The following is a 24,672-nucleotide window of genomic DNA, read 5'->3' on the forward strand; positions in this document are numbered from 1 at the left end:
CCCCCCCCCCCCCCCCCCCCCGGGGAAGGAGTAATTTGTAGGATTAGTTGTATTCAAACAGAGACTGGTAATTAGCATCCTCCTTCTCCTACAACTTCAAAATGCCAAATAGTTTTCTTATTATGGAGCCGGGGTTTATTTATAGGTTCAACACCATGACACTGGCAAAACTAACAAAATAGGAGTTATACTTGATACGGGGAGGATAACAAGGGAGTCGTTTCAAGCTCCCTGAAGGGCAAGATAAAAAGTTTGGTGGGAGCTGCAGGCTGCTTCGGGAGAGAGGTGATGAAGCCAACCTCTTCTGTTCCACGAGGCGAAGTTTTCAGGGTGGCGCTGAGATGCTAAGGAACTCAACACAAAGTCTGCCCCCAAGCGATGAGAAAACTCTTTGTTAAACGTGTGATTCTGTTAAATGAAGTCATTACCGCTCCCCTCCTCTTTTTGAAGGATCACAAGAGGGGAAAAAAAAAAGCACAAATCCTAAGTACACAGCTCTCAAGAAGCCTGGCATGAGCCGCACCCCGCCCATGCCCTCTTCCAAACATGACCTCCCCCAGAGGTGACTACTCTTCTGACTTTTAACACCACCTTCATGAGATTTTTTAGAAGTACACTCTACTCCCAACACAAGGCTCGAATTCACGACCCCGAGATCAAGAGTAGCATGTTCTACTGACCAAGCCAGGCACGTGCCCCTTCATGAGATTTTTTTTAAGTGAGATTTTTGTAAGTTTTTTTTTTTTTTTTTTAATGTTTAGGAAAGGTTATCATGGTGCAATGTTAAACTGCAATTTCCCAGGACTCAGCCCTCCCAGGGCTGTTTTCAGCATGCGTGTGGATGTGTCTGGCACCTGTGCAGTGTGGGCTCCCGAGAAATGAGAAGGCTGGCATGTGGTCTCCCCCTAAGTAAGGCTCTGAACAGTGTCTGGTGAACTTCTCTTGTGAAGATGCCACCTTGGTGAACCCAGAAACTTCAGAGGCCAGCAAGCCTGCCTCCTGAAACAAAGAGGGAGACACACATCAGCCCTTAGAGGGACTGACCCAAACCATCCTGGGGAAAAGGACTTCCAGGACTCCCCACCAGACAAGCTGTCCTTACATCCTCCCAACAACTGGCCAAAGTCCCACATTGGACTAGGACTACAATTTCACAGACCCTTAATCTTGTTTATAATTACTTTCAGCCTTTGGCCAAGGAGTTCTGGACCATTTCTCAATATTCATTTATTGGGCACCTGCTCTGTGTCAGGCCGGGTTGGAGGGGCGGGGGGGGGGGGGGGGGGGGGCGGAGATAGAGGTGCCAGGAGTTTCAGCTTCTAAGGCAGATGAATACCCAGGACTCATTCAGAGGAACAGGAGGAGGGCTCCCAACCTGACTGTGGTGGGCAGTGGGACCAGTTCACCAAGGTCTCATGGGGAATCCTGCAGGCTAAGATAGTCTACTAGGTAGAACGGGTTCTAATGCCACAGTGCATCTGCAAAAGCCCGGAGGGGAAACACATTTTAAGAACTCCAAAGAAAGAGATTTAGCAGCAGTGTCTAAGGAATAAGTGGTATCCTAGAGAAATCTCCAGGAGGAGGAGATGAGGTGCTTCAAAAATCCAAGTGGCCGTCACATAGGATATGGTATGAGGCTGTGGGAAGGTCAGCAACAATGGAATCAGATGTGGGCTGGAACCCCAGCTCAACCACTCAGTAGCTGCGTGAACTTAGAAATCACTCACCCATTTCCTTACCTATAAAAGGGGGGGAATTTTCTTTGCTTTCCAAGGTTTTAAGCACTGAATATATATATGCAAATTAACTGGCACCTAGCTGTGTCCAATCAATGGTACTTATTACTACTACCATTAGACTGGTTATTTATTTATTTATTTATTTTTAAAGATTTTATTTATTTATTCATGAGAGACAGAGAGAGAGAGGGGCAGAGGCAGAGGGAGAAGCAGGCTCCCCGCAGAGCAGGGAGCCCGATGCGGGACTCGATCCCAGGACCCTGGGATCATGACCTGAGCTGAAGGCAGACACTTAACCGATTGAGCCACCCAGGCGTCCCTAGACTGGTTTATTTAAACCCCAAGGGTTCCATGGGTGGAAGATGAAAGAAACAGATTTCCCTTCAATAGAAGGAAGAGCTTTTGAACAGTCAAGGCTGCACAAATTTGGAAGGGACTGTGTCAGGAGAGAGGGTGATCCCCGTCAATAGAGGTGATCAAGCAGAGAAGCTGGATAAGACCTCTGGAGAGAAGGTTCCACAGGGCAGGATGGCATTGAAGGAGGTGGGGGGGGGGGTGCACTCTGAGCTTCCCAGACCAAGGTTCTATTATGACTTCCGTTTCAACAATGCCAAGGTTAAGTTTCTGTGCATGTAAGCCCACTCAAAGCAGCACCGTTAAAACTGGCTTCCTTACACAGACTTCTCATGGGAAAGAATTCTAAACGGCTACCTCATTCTTGAAAAAACTAAAATGGACCATCACTGAAACAGGGGATAAAAGAATATGAGTGGACAAAAAGCAATATATAAAGCCCAAAACATAGGCGATAGAATGTTTTATACTGAGCTCTTCCCCCCTAAAATCAAGCTACCAATCTCTTCCCATTCTCCCTCTGGATAGTTCCACGAGGCCCCAAACGGACTGGAAAACAGGATGGAATAAATTTACTCTACAGGGACATGAATCAAGTTGCATAAACTTTACAAAAATACCGTGCTAATATTTGCCCTCGGGGCACAGACACGCCCATTTGGGGGTGTCTGGGAAATATCAGGGACTGACATTTCTATCCTGGGCTCCTGCCCCCACCCCTTTACAGCCAAAAGTAGCAGAAGCCTTCGGAAAAGAAAACAGCTAAAGTCACTTTGAAAGGTTTGAGATGTGCTAATCGCAACTCATCCCAGCCAAGAGGCTGGACTCTCACAACAGGACCATCCCGCCAGCTTCGTTCCTGCCAAGGAGTCTGAAGACAGTGGCAGGCTCGGCAGAGAAACCCAATCCTCACCACCAGCAGCCCTCGCCATAATACCATCTCAAGGAAACACAGAAAAATACCCTCCAGCCGCCCGCCCTCCCCCCACCAAAGCATCATCCCATTTGTCACTAAATCAGCCAAGTGATCTGGGAAGCTGCTACTCCGTTTTTCTTCGGTTTTCACTGGTTTTCTTCCAGCTTTAAACCGCCTGCCTGTAAGTTTTTAAGCCGAGGGGCCATCTCGGGTTATATTAGGCACAGCAACCCGGCGTCTCTAGACACCAAGATAAAATGTATTTTTATGCAGCCTAGTCAGTCAGGGCTTTAGGACTTGGTGAGATGGAGTCGGAAGATTAATGAAAGGAAACTGCATAGCCTCTAAAAAAGATTTATAAAGGCATGCCAAAATGCTGATCAGAGTAACAGGGCTTAGGAATATTTGAATGCAAATACTGTGTCTTGTTGCTGCCATCGTTACATTTATTCGTACCAGGGCTTCCACGTGCTGGGAGCTGGGAAGACAGAAATGCAGTCCATTCTTTGATGTCAAGGACAGCCTAGGGGTAGCAGAAGAGTAACACCACTGCCTCAGGGCTCCTGGTGGCCAGGGCCCATTGGAGGCCGGAAGGAGTAAGCCAGACCTGAGTGAGCTCGCCTCTGCGCGGCCACTCCTAAGAGGACAGGACCTTGGTCAGAAGCACCTAAGTCTGTTTCCTCGTATGTAAATAATTCTGAGGAGCGATGCTGTCCTGCTGGCCCACAGCAGACACCAGCGGCTGCTAGGAGCACTGATGCGCCCACCCGTTCAAGCACCTCACTCCTAGCCTCCCGGCTGTTGCCATCCCCAGGCTTCTCGTCTTGAGGAATAGCCAAGGGTCCCACAGGGCTTCAGAGTTTTCTAAATACTTTTGCCCCCATTCCTCCCAACTCCATTCACTCTGACGGGGTCTAGCGGGTAGTACTCCTGGTAGATTCGACTCCAAGAGCCATGCCCCAGTCACAGTCAGCCTCCAAATGGGGTGATGATCCCATGCTCAGGGCAGGGTATCACACACCTGCCCACTGAGTCCACTGGCCCACAGGACGGGGAAGGAAGATGAATTACAGGTGATTCACTGTGGCGGGGAAGAGAGGAAGGCCCCATTTAAGCACTGCGGTCTCTGTAATTTACTGGCTAAAGGTATGTTCTTACCTTTTGAGATAAGCTTGGTAAACACTCCCCATAGCTCACATGTTCGTAGATATCCTCTTAAGGAGAAAATGGTCCAGAAGACCTTCCCCTGCCCCCCAATTCTGCAACATCAGAAACCTGAGTAATGACTTGGGTATTTATTACCCTATTCCAAGATGACACAATTGATTTAACAGGTGTTTCCAAAAAAAATGAAAGAAAAAGTACAAAGTACCCTCAGACTGCCAAGGGCATGCTGATGAGAGAGGAGTTAAAATGTGGCACACGTCTCTCAGGGCTGAGGAAGCTGTAGTAAAGGACTTCCTCTCATTTTTGCAAAAGGTGTGGGCTGGAGGGCGTGCGCATGACATCTACAGGTCCTTCCAGCTCACAGGCAGCCACCCCGGGTTAATTATTAGCAGTGGGAGAACAGGAGTAGGTCACCTCATTTCTTGAGGCCAGGCCCTCAGTGTGGCCTGGGGCCTCTCCGAACTGTAACCAACAGCTCTCCTTCCAGGGAGCTCCTGGGAGTGACAGGCCAGTCCCAGACCCAGCCAGTGTCCCTGCCTCTCCTCCCTTCCACCGCACCTGCCTCCACGGATCCTAGAACTCAGAGGACTGCTGCTGAAAGCCCAGGTTCACTGCAGTCCTTGAAAGGCAGGGCTTCTTAGTCAACTTGAGCTCAGCTTAGACCCTTTCCCCTTCAGCTGCACAGGGGGGCTCTAAGCCTAGGATCTCATGAGGACAGCCATGGGGTGGGGGATCTGAGGGGTGCCAGGGGCCTGGATCTCCAGGAGGATCCCAGGCAGCCCCACACAGCATCTAAGCCTTGCTGTTCTTTCGGCGAGCTGTGGGAGGTACGCAGGCTGTGCTCAATCTAGCTCCACGGCTGTGAAGGACAAGCTCGCTGCCGTCACCCGAAGGTAGCTAACCCTGGAGGGGAAGGAGGGGGCAGTCATGCAGACGAGCTGCCATGCAGGGTGTGCTCTGATCCACGCACATCAGAGAAAACAAGCCAGCTGACAGTGCTGTCCTAACTGGGGGTATTTTTTTTTTAAGTTGTCCTTGTTCCCATTATTCCACTGTCAAACATTTGTCCAGGTATTTTTTTTTTTTTCTTTTTAAAGATTTTATTTATTTATTCATTAGAGACAGAGAGAGAGAAGCAGAGGGAGAAGCAGGTTCCCAAGGAGCAGGGAGCCCGATGCGGGACTCGATCCCAGGACCCTGAGATCATGACCTGAGCCGAAGGCAGACGCTTAACCATCTGAGCCACCCAGGCGCCCTGTCCAGGTATTTCAAACACTTCCCTGGCATGGCATTTTTTTGTTAGAGTTTACAATATTCCACTTGGTGAAATCATAACCAGGGTCCGAGTGACCTCTACTTTGCAGGGCTCCAACTTCCGAAAGAACTCCTAGTAAACGTGGAAAGGGAAGAAGGAGCAGGTGACCAAGGGCTGCCACAAAAGTCAGGGAGGTGGGGCCCAGTGGAGCCCTGCTTTAGGGCAAAAGCACCAAAGATGTGTGGCAGCAAGGTGACAGGAAGGGGTGAGACAACTCCCCACCCCCCGCCCAGGAGGAAAATGGCAAAAAACAGATGAGCAGGTAATTGATGAGGATTTGGACAAAACCACCAGGTTTACTGTTTTCTGTCTTTTCCACCAGACAGAACAATCTTTTTACACTTGGGAAGGACAGAATTAAAGGGGACGGGAAGGCGTCTCCCACGACCCACACTCCACACCTGTCACCTCGTTTGACTTCCCACATCAAAAGAGAACCAGGCTGAAGGCGGCCAGGACTGAGCAAATGGGGGCCCAGTGCGGAGGGAAATTGGAGGGAAATCAAACAGAGCAGCTCCTGGCAGTCATGCTCCCAAACCTCACACTGCTTCTCTCCATCTTTCTTGCGGGAAAACAAACAGAACACAAAATTTGCCGTTTTAACCATTTTAAAGCATACAATTCAGGGGCATTAATTACATTCACAATGTTGTGCAACCAACCACTATTTCCAAAACTTTTTTGTCACTCCAAACAGAAACTCTGTACCCATTAAGCAATAACTCGTCATTCCTTTCCTCCCCCAACCTTTGGCAACCTCAACTTTGTCTCTATGAATTTACCTCTTCTGGATATTTCATATATGTGGAATGAGACGTTTGTCTTTTTGTGTCTGGCTTATTTCACTCAGCATAATATTTTCGAAGTTCATCCATGTTGGAACATGTGTCAAAATGCCCTTCCTTTTTAAGGCTGGATAATAATATACACCATCATACAGAGATACCACATCTTATTCATCTATTTGTCTGCAGGACACTTGGTTTCCCATGTGGCTGTTATGAACAGTGTTGCAATTAACATCTCTGTACAAGCATTTATTTGAGCCTGCTTTCAATTACTTTGAGTATATGCCTAGGAGTGGAATTGCTGGGACATAGTAATTCTATGTTTAGCTTCCTGAGGACACCAGACTTTTCTATGGAGACTGCCCCATTTCACACCCTCATCAGCAATGGAAGAGGGTTCCAGTTTCTCTACATCTACATCCTTTCCTATGCCATCCCAGTAGGTGTGAAGTGGTATCTCACGGTGGCTCTGATTCACATTTCCCTGATGACTAATGTCGACCATCTTTTCATGAGCTTATTGGCCATGTGTAGATCTTCAGAGACAGGTCTATTCAAAGTCCTCTGTCCATATTTTTAATTGGGTTATCTTAATTTAGGTTGAATTATAGAAGTTCTTTATATACCCTGAATAAACCTTTACCAGATATAGGATTTGCAAGTATTTTCTCCTAATCTGTAGGTTGTCTTTTCTTTCTTGATGTCCTTTGATGCACAGAAGTTTTTAATTGTGATGAAGTACAATTTTGCTCATGCTTTTTTATCATATCTAAGAACCCATTGCTAACCTCAAGGTCATGAAGATTTACTCCTTTTTTAAAAAAATCTCTACAGGTTTTATGACTTTGGCTCATGTATTAGGTCACTGATCCATTTTGAGTTAATTTTTGTATATGGTGTGAGGTAGGGGTTTCCCCACCATGATCTACTGGCAGGACTAGCATTGCGTGAACTTCATGAAGGCAGAACCTGGGTCTCTTAAAAATCACCACTGGGATGTAGGCAGCCCAGTGCCTGGTACTCATTAGGTGCTCGATAACTGCCAGTTGGATGGATGAATGAATGAATGGATAAAGTTATTGGGGGGTATGTTCCTCCACCCCCACCTGCCTACCACTACTGCAAGCACCCACAGCTGGCTGAGCAACTCTTGTTTGTAAATCTGACAGGCTACACTTATTAAGAACTAAGTATCTACTGGGGTGCCTGGGTGACTTAGTTGGTTGAGTGTCCAATTCTTGGTTTCGGCTCAGGTCATGATCTCATGGGTTGTGGGATCAAGCCATGTGTTGGGCTCCATGCTCAGTGAGGAGTCGGCTTCAAGATTCTCTCCCTTTGCCCCTCCCCCTGCTCATGCTTACACACTTGTGTGCTCTCTAAAAAACACAAATCTTAAAAAAAATAAATCTTAGAAAGATGTATCAACAATCTCATTTACACACTCCAATCAGTTAACTTAAAATGACCAAGATTTAATTAGTGCACTTAACTAATGGCACTTAATTGAGTCCTAGCCCTGGAAAACTCCTCATTTCCTTACTAATCTCCTAGCTCAAGTCCCTCATTGCTCAGAAGAGGAGACCCCAGGGCCAACGAAAGCTGTGACTTCCCAAAGTCTCGGTTTCAACTCCCAGGGCTTTCCCCCACCAAACACAGGCCTTAGCGATCACCCACTGTAGATAAGCAACAAAAAGGTATGAGGTTAGACTGAATTGCTTCTAGTGGCAGGAATGGCTGTCTGGCTCCCAAGCCTCCTAGTGAAAAAAAATGAACCCAGAGTCCTAGATCTCATTATGCCACAAGCCCATCTCCTGCCCTCCTGGTGCAGCACCTCACTGCTCTCACTCCGCAACCCCCCCCCCCCCGGCCCAGTCCCTGGTTATGCCAAGCTCATTCCCACTGCCGGAAACTTGCTTCCCCCGGACATCCCCCACCTGCACTCTCTCCATGCGTCTGCTCAAATTTTACCTATCAGTAAGGTCTTCCCTCACTCTATATTTCTCCTTACCATTTATCACCCCTGGACTTAAGTATTTATTGTGTCCTCCCAACTCCCACATCCCCACCTCCTACGAGAATGGTAGTTCTTTTCTTTTTTTTTATTGTTATGTTAATCCCCATACATTACATCATTAGTTTTAGATATAGTGTTCCATGATTCATTGTTTGTGCATAACACCCAGTGCTCCATGCAGAACGTGCCCTCCTCAGTACCCATCACCAGGCTAACCCATCCTCCCAACCCCCTCCCCTCTAGAACCCTCAGTTTGTTTTTCTGAGTCCATCGTCTCTCATGGTTCTTCTCCCCCTCCGATTTCCCCCCTTCATTCTTCCCCTCCTGCTACATTCTTCTTCTTCTTTTTTTCTTTCTTAACATATATTGCATTATTTGTTTCAGAGGTACAGATCTGAGATTCAACAGTCTTGCACAATTCACAGCGCTTACCAGAACACATACCCTCCCCAGGGTCCAACACCCAGTGACCCCATCCCTCCCACCCCAGCCCCCACTCCAGCAACCCTCAGTTTGTTTCCGGAGATTAAGAATTCCTCATATCAGTGAGGTCATATGATACATGTCTTTCTCTGTTTGACTTATTTCGCTCAGCATAATACCCTCCAGTTCCATCCACGTCATTGCAAATGGCAAGATCTCATTCCTTTTGATGGCTGCATAATGAGAATGGTAGTTCTTAAAAGTCAGGGACTTTGTTAGTTAACGGTTATCTCTCACCCCTGGAATAGTGCCTGGCCACACATGAGGTACTCAAGAGGTGTCTGTGGAATGCATGAATAGAAGGTAAAATGGGGGGCACCCTACTTGGTATTCACCACACTGCTAAGCATCACAGAAGGGGAGGCAGGCAGCTCCACACTCATGGTTGGCACTGACCGGACCCTGCAGCCACGGAGGCCTGCAAGTCTCCTTCCGGACCCACGGGCTGTCCCTGCCTCCCGGGGCAGGCAGGGCTGGGACGGGGCGGGTGATCAAACATTCCCACACATCTCCGTCAAGCCCGAGATGCTGGCAGCTGTTTTTCCACTGACCTGGCCACAGAAAGTGGAGTCTTTCCCCACGGGCGCCTAATAAATGCTTGTGAAATGCACACAGGAATGAACGAACAAACTAATGCACACAGGGCTCACGCCCACACTTTCAGGAGGCTTGTGTCAGTGATAAGAAAAGATCATCCCAACAATGCCAATGCCGGGAGGTGGTCTGACCAACTCCATTTCTAGGAACCCACTGCCAGGATACATCCAGACATGAAACAAAGTCATCTGCAGAGATTTTCCTCCCAACAACACTTCGCGCTGAAAATGACAAACCAAAAACGCTGATTTCCAACTGCAGAGGGCTAGTTAAGTAAATCACAAGATAGCCCCAGGATGCCCATTTCATAATGACATAGTGACATAATGGGAAATGTTACAATATTAAGTAAAAAAAGGCTGGTTATAAAATTGTATCTACAGTGAACACATTTAAGATAATTATAAAGGATCTCAAGACCATAAATATAATTGCTAGTTTTTCCTATCCTTTCGACCTTTCTGTATTTCCTAAATTATAACGAGCAATACTGAGTTTGAAGAAAATCAAACTGATAGAACTTAAAAAAAAAAAAGCTGTCACCTGATATTTTATTGGCCCCCAGGGTGTTACTTAAACCTCCATCTGGCCATCTCCTCCTCTCTCCTTTCTGCATTCACCCCACCCTGCTTCTTCCTCTTCCTCTGGCCTGCCCCCAACTGCCCTCCCAACCCCCCGCCAGCCAGCCAGCCAGTGCTTGGACCTTGTCAGCCACACCTGCAACCACTCCTCCCCCAGAAATCCTGCTCCAAGGCTGGGCTGCCCCACCCAACAGTCTCCTGGCTCACAGACCCCAGGCTTGCTCTTCTACTTCCCAGCTCTGGGGCTTTGAGCTAGTCACTGAACCTCTCTGAGACACCATTTCCAATTCAGAAAAATGAGGCTGACCCCAACTCATGGGAGCCTCTGAAAGTCCAGGGAGCTAACGGACCGGACCCCCACCTCGAAGGGCACCTGAGGTCCAGGGAGCTAACGGACCCCCACCTCAAAGGGCACCTGAGGTCCAGGGAGCTAACGGACCCCCCACCTCGAAGGGCACCTGAGGTCCAGGGAGCTAACGGACCCCCACCTCAAAGGGCACCTGAGGTCCAGGGAGCTAATGGACCCCCACCTCGAAGGGCCCTCCAGTAGGGAGGGCCAGCGCGCTGTGAGTGTGTTCTGGCCCTGCCATGTGTTGAGTCTCAGTCTGCTGCTTCTACCCAGGTTCATGAAGCTGAAGTTCTTTGTCCTCTATCTGCCTAAGTCCGGGCACCTGTCCTCTCCTGAAAGGAGAAGGAAAGCAGGTTTGCTCTTGGATCCCAAATCAATACAATGGTGGCTTGGCTGAGATTCCTATTCCCCCGCCGCCGCCCCGCTGAAGCCTCGGCTCCCACACAGTCCAACTCTCAGAGCTGATGCCCAAATCCCCAGCAGCTGCCCCTCGTGAGGCCCCACTCTATCTTCAGAAGACATTACCGGCATTTTACTTAAGGTCCTGGGGACTCCTTAAATCATCTTCCCTCATCCACACCCACATTCTCCCATGGTCTCAGCTCAGGGCTTGCTTCTCCTGCTCTTTCAGTCACAGGGGTTTACACATTCTTCCTTCATCCTGTTCTGCATTCATCCCTCTCTAATCCCTGAGGCATTTAATGAGCCCCCACCTGCAGCCACACTCCAGGGCAGGTGCTAGGGTTCAGGTGAGTAAGAGGCTGTCTCAGCTCTCCCTGCTCTCTGGAACTCATAGGCTGCTCAGAGAGCAAAACGCATGAATAATCAAATAATCACCTTTTGGTGTGGTTAGTGCTCTGAAAACAGCTGTGTGGCCCTGGCTGCTGGGGCCTTGTCCACGCTGTGACCAGAGCTCAGCCTGGGACAAAAACAGCCTCCAAGGGGATTCTTACGGCAAAGCTAGACCTTGAAGATGAACTATCAAACAACACAATCAAATCACTCAATACTTACCTCATAGCTCTCAGGCTCCCCCTCCTCCACCATCACCCACAACCCGATTCCAATCTAGCTGCCGGTCTGCAGACACCTGAGTGCACCTGCCACTCCAACGTATCTCCACGGAGCTGAACTGAAAGGGGTGCAGCTGTGCTCATTTTGCTTTTTCTATGTGCTCTTCTCCACGAGCCTCCTCCCTACCGTGGTCACAGTGCCAGGCCAATGCCACTCGAAGTGCGGTTTCCAGACGCCTGGCATCAGCATCACCTGAGTGCTTGTTAGAAATGCAGACTCCCAGGCCCTGCCCCAGACCTACAGGACCCAAATCTTCTCGTATGCACGTTAAAGTCTGAGGGACCCTGCTTTCCACCCCAATCCCACTTCCCCCAGGTCTTTGGCTTCCACCTTTTCACTGTGGCCAGTTGCTATCTTTTAAGATCCATGAAAGGAGCGAATACCCGACCTCTGACCTCCGCAGCGTCTGGCTCCTCAGCGGCAGGGACCTTCACATCCACCCCCACAGCGGCACCGCCTCAGCCCCACCCTACCCAGGTGGGCCCACACAGCACAGCGCTCCCCAGCTGAGACCTCTGGCCCCACTTGGGGATGAATGTCCCTGTGGTCCCTTGGTCAAGCTTACTGAGCAAGACAGCAAACCTGCAGCTAGCTCCTAAGTAACCATCACGTGCCTCCGGGAGAAGCACTTCCCCGGACCTTGTGAGCTGGAGGTACTTGTCATTCCCAGTGTGGAGATGACGAAATCGAGACATCAGGAGCTCAACGAAAGTCAGAGTTAGTGGCGGTGGGGTGCAGAGAGGACCCCAAGCTTACAACCTGCACCAAGAAATAACAAGGAGCCCCACAGCCTTGCAGAGAAAACTCTGGAAGGGGGCTTAGAGCTGAGGCGGCCCATCTGCACTGCGCCAGGACCTAGAAAGGAGGGAAAGTAGGAGAAAAGTGGGAGAGGCAGGCGGAGGTCAGGTCACGAAACCCTTCGTCGACAGACTACAGAGCTTGGACTTCCTGGGTGACAGGATAACAAAATTTTGGAGCAGGCTGCTCAAAAATGGCTACATCCTTCCCACTACTCCCCCCCCTCCCCACCCATGAACCTGATTCTTTGCCTTGTGGTACTTGCTTCCCTGACCCTCCTGGTGTGGCAAACAGAGTCAGACTCTCCCAGCTACTCTGGTTGCATCTTCCTGCCTGCTTGCCCTCAGACGTCAGCCCTCCATGACCTCCTCCCTCCCCTCCCAGGCTGAAGCCCAGCTCCTGGGAAACCTCCACCAGCACGTTTCTCCCAGCCGGCTCCCCTCCCGGCTCTGCAAAGCCTTATTAAGAGTCCCAAAATGGGCGAACATGCCCCTCAACAAGGGCCAGCTGCCAGGAATCCCTTCCCTCCCTCTATGATGGACAGTGCCTTCCCCAGGAGGGCTGGAGGCACAGGGTCCCCCTTCCAACCCAGGCGTGGTGCGTCCAACCATCAGTTTCCACCATGAGCTCCTCTTAGAGGAAGACCCAGACTCCTCCTCCCCTTCAGCCAACATCCTAAGGGGAGCCGGGCCGGGCCCTGGGGATGGAGCTGATTAAGAGACAGTCTCTGCCCTGCAGAAGCTCCTAAGAGGGAGCCCTGATCCTGAGTATGTGCCTCTTTAAGAGGAAAACATTTTCGTGACCCCTGTACATTCACACACCTTGACCTGTTTGGTGATTCTTAAAAACAGAAGCCTTTCTTAGTCTTCTAAAATGTCTTTAAGTGGCAAGTCATCACTGCAACCGTGAGTCAGCCTTTATGATTGAAAAAAGTTAAGATTAACTGTATAAAAAAAGAAAACATTAAAACTATCCCACTACATTAAAAATTTCTTGCATTATTTATAGATTGAAAATATGTTGGTAGAACTTTTATTTGTGACACACAGATCTATTCTAGAGTCTGGCTTCTCAACGTCTGGTCTGTGGATCAGTCTCAACACCACCCGGGAGCTTGTAACAAATGCATACTGTGGGCCCACCCCAGACACCCTAGAAGCAGAATCTGCAACTTAACACTAAAGCTTGAGAAGCCCTGGCTTAGAGCATATGGCTTATGGGGTTGGGGTTAGAGACGGGGGAAGCAAGGCCAGATGGAATCCATGGAGAACAGGGTGATCTTAGGTGCTTTTGTAGGGAACATTTTTTTGGCAGCAGTATGAAGGAGGTATAGGTGTGAGGGGCCGGTGGGGGGGTAGGAAGCAAAAGTAGAGGCAAATGGGAGAAGCACAGAGACGAACCCAGTTTTAGCAGGGGTGGGATTGGTGGGGGGAGGGGCGGAAAGGAAGAGCAGGCTGGAGGAGGTATGACGGGGCAGGATCTGTCCAGTGCAGGTGTGCAGGTGAGTGAAGGGTGACCCTGGGTTTCTAAGCTGGAAGACTTGTCACTTTACTGAGACTGCGTTTTTAAGGAAGAAGGTGCAGAGGAGGGACCCGGGGACATTCACGGAGGAGATGTTCAGATGTGATAACCATATGACCCAAACTGCCCAGAGATGATCAGGCCCTGTGAAGCCCCTGACCATGGCATCAGGTGAGTCTACCCAGGAAAGCCTGCAGAATGATAAGAACAGAGGATAAAGGAAAAAGGATAAAGGAAAAAGGATGAGCCATGGGGGGAGGGGGGGTTGTGGAGCCACATCATAGAAGCCCTGATATGAGGAAGGGGCAATCCAGACCCAGTGGGCTGAGACATGAGAACCGGCCACGTGGTCTTGACGAGCGTTCAGTCTCTGACCAACATGGCGAGGGCAGTGTTGGTCAAGGGGTCAGTGTTGGTGGGCGATGCTGGGGTAGATAAAGTCAGGACTGCTCTACAAATACTTAAACACCCTGCCTGTGGTTGCAAGTCCCAATCAGTCAAAGTGATGTCTTTCTGTACACCCATGTTCACAGCAGCATTACCTGCAAGTGTCAAAAGGTGGAAGCAATTTAAGTGTCCACTGACAGATGCCCAATAAACAAAGTGTGGTGCACACGCGTTCAACGGAACATTACTCCTCCCTGAAAAGGAAAGAAATTCTGACACTGCTCCAACATGGCTGAACCTTGGGGACATTATGCCAAGCGAAATAAACCGGTCGCAAAATGACAGATACTGTATGAGGGCTGCAAAGTGCAGAGCACTTGTCTGAAACTACCGTGCAGCCTGAGGCAGCGGTCCTCGAAGGAAGGTCCCAGGTCTCGGGGGGCAGCGGCAGCACCTGGGGCCTTGTTAGAAATGCAAGTTTGCAGGCCTCACCTGAGTCTGATTCAGACCCACTGAATCAGAAACTCTGGGGGTGGGGCCCAGCAGCCCATGTTTGAACAGGTGATTCTGATGTGATAAAATCTGAGGAACACTAGTATATACCACAGAAATTCAGTGGAAGATACATATCATTTTCCATATGAAAACAGAAGAAGAAAGTCAGCCTAGCAACTTCCACATAAAAGCGCCAGAAATGCATAACCGGCTTCAAAGCCAATACAACGTATTTCTGTAGTGAACAAACTTTCTGTTAACAAGAGAGAGATGCAGTCCATGGGATCAACTTCCTTAGATGAGATCTAGAAGACACACCTACGATCTGGGGGTGGAAACTGCGGGTACTAGTCCTTGCTCTGCAACTGCTTACGTGTGCCACGGAGCCCGCCACAGACCTTTCAGGGCCTCAGTTTACCCATCTATAAAACCAGGGAGCTGGAAACATTTCTTCTGAGGTCTCTTCCAGTTCTGACACCGTGTGACTCCTTCTGTCCTATAAAAATCGTGATCTCAGACTAAGTGCTTTTACATAGCTGTGACTTGGCAGGGGAGAAAGAATATCTTTAACTGGTAAGACATCCTATCACAGTTCACTAGAAACCTTTCCAAAGTTCAGTAAGTGCTAGTATCTTGCATTCGAAGAATGAGAACACTCCCTCACTAACTGGCTTTGCCATGAAAGCGACCAATGCCTAGAGTTATAAAAATACTATAGTGCACTGACCTGTGTTCATGAAGTCCACGTGACTGGGATGACCCAGAAAATATCGCCAAACCTTCACATTTTTATCCTATGATACTTTTTAATCCAGGAAGGAGGGGCTTGTTATTTTTTGCCAGGCAGAAAATGAGTTAAAAGAACTGTACCATACAGACCCCCGTGCCTGCCCCCTCTGATCCAAGTATCTGGGGACACGGCACGGCAAGTCTAGGCTTCCTGATAAATGGCCTTGTATTGACCTTGTTACTGGAACCCCTAGATGCTGGTTTCCTGCCTGGTTTCTCTGCATCCAACTCCCTGTCTACACCTCCTGGTCATCCAATGCTCATCCTCTTGTGCCTGGGTCCCCAATGCCACCTGCTTCCATGCCTCTGCCAAAGGCCAGTCACTTGGTTCTGATCTCAGAACTAGGGCTGGGAGAGGGATGTGGGTGTTTGTGCAGGAAGGACAGTGGAAGTGTGAGCACCAGGGGAAAAAAGATAAGGTCTAGGGAGCTTCTGGTCTCCTGTCCCACCTCACTTACACACCCTGGCTCTTAAATTCCATTAGAATTTATCAGTGGGAAACACAGCTGGCTTGTTGGTCCCCCTTGTGCATCTATCATAGACCCAGTCCTTCCTCCTCCATCCAGCCAGGGTATGTAAATGACCTTCCAGGCTCTCATAGTAGTCCGTCTGGCAGGAAGGTACAGGTGAGGGGAGGGGAGGGCCAAAACAAGGCTGGTATAGCAGGAGCAGACTGGGCACGGGCAAGGGAGGTGTGACCCATCGCAGGTACTAGAGCCATGAACAGGGGCTGGACAGGCAGTGCCAAGGTTAGTTCTGTCTATATCCAGGCAGAGGATTCCTAGTGCTAGAGGGTTTTCCAGGCTGATCTCCAACTCAAAGTCACATTTGGGTAGGGTGACCATACCTCCTGATTTGCCTACGGCAGTCCCAGTTGAGGCTAGTTCATGAGATGCAATTATTAATAGCCTCACTTTTATCTCAAAATGTTCTGGTTTAGGTGATGAATTCTCATCGCTTTATTCTTGGGTCCCTAAGCCTGCAAAGTAGGAGTTGCAGATAGAGAAAGAGCACTAGGAGGGACCTCCAGGCTGAGTCCCGCCCCTCCTCAAATGCTCCATTCTCCTCTCCAGCACCCCTGCCAAGCCATCACCTGGCGTCTGCTTGTATACCTTCAGGGACAGCAGGCTCGCTAGCCCCTGATGAAGCCTCTCTTTTCTGGGAAAAGCTCTGTTATAAAAATACAGGATTCAAACCTATAGACAGTATGACTGCAACTAACAAGATCCCCCAGCAAGGAAAGGAGTGGCTGTGGGGGAAACCAGAAAACCTGCTTTTCCCTTCCACCTCCTTCCATCTTACAGTCTCTCCATTCAATAAATATTTACTGAGTGCATTTGATGTTCCAGTGGAACTGGAGACACAATGGTGAGTTAAAACAGACTCAAATGGAAGGAAATTTCTATACAATAATGGGCCTGTGCTTTACAAAAATGTCAAGGTTATAAAGGGCAAAGAAAGGCTGAGTAACCGTTCCAGTCTAAGGGAGATTAAAGAGAAAGGATGACCTTATGAAATGCACGATCTGGGGGTTTCTTTGCTACAAAAGGACACAATCGAGACAACTGGCAAAAACCTGAGTAAGATCTATAGATTATAGTATTGTTTCAGTAATGATTTCTTGATTCTAAAAATTGTGCTGTAGTCATAGAGAAGAATGTCATTGCCTTTAGGAAATACACTGAAGTATTTTGAGGGAAAGGAAGAATCTATAAATAACCCTCAAATGACTCAAGAGAAAATATATATACATAAAGAGCAGAATAAAATAAATGTGATAAAATGGTAACATTTGCGGAATCTGGGTGAAGGGTATATGAGAGTTCTTTGTTCTATTCTGAGAACCTTGCTATAAGTCTGAATCAGGTCAAAATAAAAAATTAAAGGAAAAATATAAGTCTCAGAGAAAGGTTTTTGGGTTTTTTTTCCTCTTTTTTTTTTTGAAAAGAAAGCCAGATCGACCCTGACTTCAGAGAGCTCCCCGTGTCGCTGGGAAGACAGGTACTAATACAAATAATTACACTAATTAACTGCAAAATTGCAACCGTGAAAGCGCTGTCAAAGGAGAGAAATCCGGAAGCATGAGCGTTTACAACTGGCAGTTTTACCTAAATCATGTGCAATCATGGGCTAACACCCAAAGCAGGAATTAACTGGCGGGGGGTGGGGGGGGGGCAAGGCTCCAGGCTCTCACGGCCCCTGTGGCAGGTGAGGCGAGCAGGGACCAAAGCATGCACACCGGGGGTCCAGGGAGACGCCAAAATCAGTCTCGTCCTTTATTCTCCAAACAACAGGAGGTGTTTCTGAAAAACCCCGAGTGCATAGAACAGGCAGGTGAGAAGGCGTGTGGGGTCCACTGCAGCAGTGTTGGTGACTGTGGCCTCCCAGAGGAGCATCACTGAGGATTCTTCTGTTCCCTGACACTGTAATTTTCTACAGCAGCCACGTATGATTTTGATAACCAGACTGGGGGAGGGGGCTGGCGGGAGCAAAGCGGGCTCCGACTGTCACATCCTCTCTCCAGGCCCGCTAGTCGTTAGGGTCAAGGGATGGCTGATGGAGCTGGTCGCTGCTTCGCTCACAAGCACCCCAGGTCTAGACTGAGGCTGACTCCACCTTAGGGAAGCAAGGTGCTGGGGGTCAGGTCTTCACACTCCACTCCCAAAGTCAGCCCAGTGCCTTCCATCCCACAGCATCCAGCTGGCCATGGCCCTTTTCTGGTCCTGGATCCTGCCCCTTGGAATGTCCCTTTAGCTCTGAGAGCTAGGCCCCATAGTGGGCCTCGGAGTGGGCCATTACTCACCCACAGTGACTCTTGCCATTGAACACTAAAAAAAACATTTGTCTGGAGGGTCAGGGGCCTGACCACAAAGGGAGGGGACCCTTTGCTGTGCCAAGTTCTGTCCTAGTGGGTTTTCATTCATTAGCTCCTTTAAAATAGTCCATTTAGAGGAAACAGGTTCCATTACTATCCTCATTTTACACTTAAATGACTTGTCCAGGAAAAAGACTTGGGTTCGCATCTTGGCTCTCACATCTGCTTATGAGCAACGTGCCTTTCGGGTGGTCACTCCACCTCTGAGCCTCAGTTTTTTTCACCCTATCAGTAATGTGGGGCTGGTAGGAATTTACAAGATTCTGGGACTAGACAGTACTATTTATACCCTTTTGAGACACCAAGGGGCTCAGTACTGAAAATCCACTCCAAACTACACATCACTTTAAATATTTACTAAAACCTTGTGTATCCTGACGGTAAATCATGGGACCTGAATTTTCCAGGACTATCCCCATTTCAAATCCTCTGTCCTAACTTTCCACATAAAGCATCAAACTGTCTCAAAAATTCCACTCTCTCAGTATCCAAACAACACCTCCCAGGCCCTCCTCTTACATGAAGCAGCAGCACAAACATTCTTTCTCCGACAACAGATCCCAGTCTTTGGTTCAGAAAATGTAGCCACCGGAACCTTGCTGGCCCCCTGATGGAAAGAGGGTCATGGCAGCCGGTACTCCATCCCAACTCCAACTCAGCTGTTTCCTGGCACACTGGTATAAACCACAGCCAGGAGAAGCCGTCCCATGATCACAGCATCACCCACAGAGGGACACAGACTGGTTAGATGAGCTCTGCCCCCACCTACCCAGCAAGCTGCTGGTACCCAGGTAGAAAGCACGGCCAGAGGGTTGCTCCAAGGTTTAGGTGAATGAGTTAATATTTAGAAAGGACTCAGAACAGTGCCTGGCAGCCAGTAAGTGCCGTAACAGTGTTTTATAATGACAGCCAAAGGCATCCCTGGCAGAAGGGGCTCACGCCTCGAAGAGAACCCACAGGCATCACTTCTAGCTGGGGAGAACAAGGAGAATGGGCACTTACCCCTGGCTTGAGTGAGGCTGGGGCCCCTTACAGACATGAGGGAGTACCCTGACTACAGGAGGCCAGACCTGGGGAAGAGTCACCACTCCTGATATACACATGGTCTCTGGGCCTTAGCACCTGCTGTTCTGTCTGCCCCCCAAATACCATTTTTTTCTCCCTTTAAGGCTCAATTCAAATGCCGACTATTCCTTATGGCGTTCCTTGATCTCCATCAGAATGAATGGCTGCCTCCACTGGTCTCTCTTGCATCTGGCTTTAGCGTCTTTTAAAGTAACTGTGAGACAAATAAGTAGATACAGAGCATGTGTGTGTGTGCGCACAAACGTGCGCGCGCGCACACACACACACGTCATTGTCTTCCCAATTCCACCATGCATCCTTCCAAGATAAGGGTCTTTCACCTCTGTAACCCTAGGACCTGACACACAGCTCAATAAGTGTCTGAATTTGCTGTGAAATCTGTGCTCTCAGCTGGTCTTCACCTGGAGGCCAAAAGTAGCTTCAGGGGCACACATAACCAGAAGCTACGTAGCTGCAAGATCTCCAGGTCTGGGAACCCATGACTAGATCAGATTTTAGCCAGGGGCCTACCAAAGCATTCCCTTTCATCCCCCTTCAGGTGGATGAAAGGAGACACCTGTGAGACCCGAGCAGCGTGGACGCTGACCAGATCCTGGCCCATCTCTAATAGAGTTGGTAAGAAGAGCCCAAGCTTGGGAAGCAACACCAGCAGGCTGCCCTGCCTCCACCAGCAGGTCAAGGCCAAGGTAAGTGCAGAGTACCTTAGGCATTCCAGCCCCTGCAACAGACCTGGGAACAGATGAAGAGGGATTGGCCCTGCTTTCCAGGAACCACTGCTGTCTGGTGGAAGAAAGCTGAGTACCGGGATTACAGTCAAAGTCGCAGGTCCCCTACCACAAATCCTCAGGGTTCAGCGGGGAGGTAGGGGGCCAGGCCTTCTTGCTCCCTCCAATCCCCAAAGCTGAGCCCTGTGGATGGGTTATGTGCATCCTGGAAAACAGAATTCCTCCTGTGCCTGGACCAAAGGTTCAGAAGGTCACAGTTCATCCCTCCTGCTGCTGGCCCCAGACTACCTTTGCTAGCTCAATTTCTGCAAGAGTGAGAAAGAACAGCACTGAAATTAAACAATGTATGCGAACCCTCCCAGTTCACAGTCAACAATCAAGGAGTTGGTCCCAATCCCCTAAGGTCAGTTACCAGCTGGGAACACCAAATTCTTTCAGGGGTAAGATTTGTCTCTGACCAGGTTCCTGCCACTTGCCTGAGGATAAAAGCTGCCAGGATTCTTCTCTATGAAAAAATGTGCAAGAAGAGGTCCAAAACAGGAGTGGTGAAGCAGTGAGGTATTCTGAATTTGATTCTGTGTTAACTTAGATTCTTTCTCCTGCTCCCAGCTGTCCCTGAGGACCTCCCCCTCCTGGCAGGGATGTTCCCCCAGGCACCCTGGGTTTGCTGGGACCCACTGGTCTACTCAGCATCCTCACCCAGCACTGCATCTGATATACAGAAGCAGCTCAATAAATGCTTGCTGAACAGAAAGCCACTTGGAAAATGCCTTCAGTAACTTGACCTTTTACATTCCTCAGCTAATGCCTGATTTGCATATAAGAGTCCAGTTTTAGGAGATGGCCAGTCACCAGAGACAACTCAGGATCAATACAGAGTATTAGGCATGTTTTATTCTACTCTGATTCTCTGCAAATTGGTATTCCATTAAGTGTATGTGGGATTTATGGGCGCTCACTATAAACTAGAATATTTAACTAGAACGACTTACTCTCTGTCAGATAATAGCTTACCATTGTTAATTTTCAACTAGTCAATCTCAGAAAGGTTTCCAGCTTCCAGTCTCCTTTACATGTTAATTTAATCGCCAGGAAAGTCATCTATTTCAAAGTCTCCATACAATAAAGGGCAGCTTGATGAAGAAGAAAAAGACCTGCCCAAGGAAGAAGACCTGAGTTCTATCCCACCTAGGTCAATACAGTATGATCAGCTGTTCAAGACCTCAATTTTCTCATCTGTAAAATGGGAATAACACTGGCCTCACGGGAGAGTTGTAAAAATTGAGTTGATACATGTGGATGCACTCTGCACAGTTCTATAAGGCTATACGAAGGTTAAACATAAGATGAAATTCTTGAACAACTCAGGTAGGCTAATGACAGAAAGCAGGGTGGTTCTAAAGGGGAAGAAGAGATATTTTGCCCCCCAAGGGACACTTGGTCAGGGTGGCGGGGAGGGCATTTTTGGTTGGCACAACTGAGGAAGAAGGATTACTACTCGAATCTACTGGGTAAGACCAGGGATGCTGCTAAATATGTTGCAATGTTTTGAACAGGCCCCTCAACAAAAAATGATCCAACCCCAAATGTTAACAGTGCTGAGGTTAAGAAACCCTGATCTAAACAATCAGGAAAGTTGGGTAGGGGAGCTTTTTCCAACAGAAATCCTTCTAACCAGGCTGTACTTCCATCATCTCTTTAAACATTTGCAAAATGGATCATCTTGCAAACCAGCTCTTTTGTAAGTAAAGCTGAACTGCCAACTTCTGGAGTTTCTGAATGTATAAAACTGCTTTTAACTAAGATGCTCTCCGATTACAATTCGGCTAAATTGTTTTTCCAAAGCCCTTGACTTCTGCAGTTCTCCAGGGCACAAAGACAGGGTCTGTCACTCTGCCACTAGGCCCTAAAGATGCTTTCGTAATTCTAATTTCCTGGTCAAATGGGAGCCACGAGGGTCTCTAAACGAATTAAATTCACATCACGTCAACTGCTCCCTTGCTTAGTGCCGGGCACGGAGCCAAACACCTCCACATAATTTATCCCACTTAATCCACCCAACCACCGAGTGAGGTGGGCATTATTACCGGCTGTTTGCAGGGGAGGAAACTGAAGATCAGAGAGGTTAAACAACTCGCCCAAGGTCACCAGCTGGCCAGGGGGAGCCCAACTTGAACCGAGTCTCCAGTTTCCAAGTCACAAGCTCTCTCCACCAGCTCGGAAAACCCAGGTGTCAAGTTGTCTCAACTTCCCATGAATTTTTAAGGCAACGGCAACTTCTCAATAAGTTTAGGTTGCTGAAAATGGGAATTTCCGGGGGGCTGGGCGTTCTCACATACACTCCCCTCCACTGCAGCTGTCTCACCGCAGGTACCTGATAAATCATTCCATATCGCCCGCGGAACGGGGAGGATTTATTGGCGCTGGAGTTCGTGCCAGGCCCAGGAAATGCCATCTTTGAAAGCCGAGAGGCGGATTCGCCCTGAGAGCCGAGAAGGTCTGGCCGCCGCGCTTGGTTGGCTCCCCCGCGGGCTGTACGCCCCTCGGCGCCCCGGGCTGGGGTCGCCGCGGCGCTGGGCCCTCCGGGGTCGCCGGCCAAGTCCACCCTTGCCCGGGTCGGAGCGCACGCCCACGCCCACGCCCCGCCGCCGCAACCGCGTCCCGGCCGCCCGCCCGAGGCTGAGCCCCACCCCGCCCCGCTTGCTCCCTCCCGCCGCGGCCCCGCCAGGTGAGCGCGGCCCGGGCGCCCCCTCCCCGCCCCGACGTGGCGTCGGGACCCCGCGGCCGCGGCGTCCACCAGCCCGCCCGCGCGCTCGCCGCGCGCTCGGGGACCGGTGGGGGCGGGGCGTCGCCGAGCGCGCCCCCGGTCCCCGGTAGCCCCGCGCCCTGCCTCGGCCCGCTGGGGTCGCGCCCGACCGTACCTGCAGCATCCGGGGCCGCGGGGCGCCCAGGTAGGTCGCGCGAGCGGGCGGCGCGGAAGCTCGCTCGCGGCGCGACCTGGCCGCCGTCTGAGCATGCCCAGTGCCGCCCGCGGGCGGCTCCCGCCGGCCGGGCTGGCCGCGACGGGCCCGCGCGCCGGGCGGGGGGCGGGCGCCCGGGCCGCCCTGCGGGGCGCCCCTGCTCCGCCCCGGTCTGGCGCGCTCGGACGCGCCGCCCAGGGCCACCGGGGCTCTGCTGCCGAGCTCCTGGCAGCCCCCAGTCTCCTCGCGCGGGCACGCAGGCTTTCGTTCCATGCCATTTTTGGGTACCTACTGTGTGCCGAGCCCTCAGTGATTTTATGCTTAGGAATGTCCAGCAGACCGCGTTCAACAAATCTTTGAAATGAGGATGAGTCTTGCCTAGCTGGGGTCCTGCCGACTTTCAGTCCAGTGCTCATCCCGTTCCACTAGTAAGCTTACCGGCTTAAACCTTCTTCCCCAAATTTCTTACCCGCCATTACCCCCCTCCTCCCATCTGTGCTCTTGCTGTCCTCTTCCATCTCAACTGACATAGGCCTTCCTGCAGCTCCATGAGCACCTTTCTGTCCACCAAACTCTGAACTTGGCCAGCCTCAGGACATTTGCACATGCCTTTCCCCCTTCCTACTCTGTGGGACTTCTTTGCCCAGTTTTTCACGTGGCTGGCACCTTCTCATTCTCGTTGTACCTATGTCCTCATCTGAGAGGACTTGCCTCAGCACCTTACTACATTAACACCCTGTTCCTGGACGTTCTCCATGTCCTCATTTTATTTCCTTCACGTGTATCACTATCCATTAATTCATTCAACAAGTAATTATTGATCATCTACTTTGGTTCTTCAGGCGTGGTGAACAAATAGGCAAAAATCCTGTCCCCTGGTGGAGTTTGGGGAAAGAGAGGCAGGCAACAGACAATAAACATGTAAATAAGCAAGCTATATAGTATAATAAAAGGTTATAAGTCATAAAAGCAAAAAAGGACAGGGTAAGGAGACGACGGTCTAGGGAGTAGAGTTTTCAATGAGGTGGGCTGATCAGCCTGTGAGAGTGACATTGAGAAGGTGGCGACTCAGCCCCGCAGAGGGAACAGCTTGTGCAAAGACACGAAGGTGCAACACTCGTTAGGGTTTGGCAAGGACAGCGTAGTGGGAGATGAGGTCGGCAAGTGACTTTTCCTCTCATTTGCTTCTTGTGTATTCCCCTAGGGAATTGCTGGAGCTGTATAGCCCTGCCTGTCTTCACTGCAGTGTCCCAGCTCCTGTATGGCAGCACGTGCCACACAGTAAGTGCTCAAATACTGTTTGTTGAATATGTGAATGGAGGGATGGACTTATGTTTGGAACCGTCCGGTCTGGACTACGATGCCCGAGGTCCGGGGGGCTGGCCTGCCCAGGGCCATTCGGTGGCCGCCGGCAGCACCTGGTACTTCACTTGGGTCCTTGTCCCCGAGTTGCACGTCCCCGGGTAGCGCCACTGCAGCGGGCGCCGCCTGCGCGTCGCGTCGGGGGGAATTCCGACGGAGTCAAGGAGTCCCAGGAACAGGACCCGCCCCGAGCCCTGCCCCGCCCTTTGGTCGCTCGCAAAACCTGGCGCCGCGGCGCCGGTCCAGCCCCACTGAGACGGACGGGTAGTTCACTGGGCATGCTCGGAGCCGGGCGGA

At 50.1% G+C, this 24,672-nt stretch overlaps 1 protein-coding gene across 2 annotated transcripts in view; it reads right to left on the reverse strand.

Moving 5' to 3' along the window:
- The window catches only part of PTPN3 (protein tyrosine phosphatase non-receptor type 3), a 106,456-nt gene extending 83,416 nt beyond the window's left edge, over positions 1-23,040 (reverse strand). Inside the window, exon 1 of one of the 2 annotated variants that reach the window (XM_032418494.1) lies at positions 22,975-23,040. The gene's annotated coding sequence lies outside the window, so the exon portion shown is untranslated. The remainder of the gene's footprint in view (positions 1-22,974) is intronic. The other variant, XM_032418495.1, reaches the window with a different exon arrangement.
- Between the last annotated feature and the right edge of the window lie 1,632 nt (positions 23,041-24,672).

The sequence above is a fragment of the Phoca vitulina genome, unplaced genomic scaffold (assembly GCF_004348235.1).
Source record: "Phoca vitulina isolate PV1807 unplaced genomic scaffold, GSC_HSeal_1.0 scaffold21, whole genome shotgun sequence".
NCBI classification, from domain to species: Eukaryota; Metazoa; Chordata; class Mammalia; order Carnivora; family Phocidae; genus Phoca; species Phoca vitulina.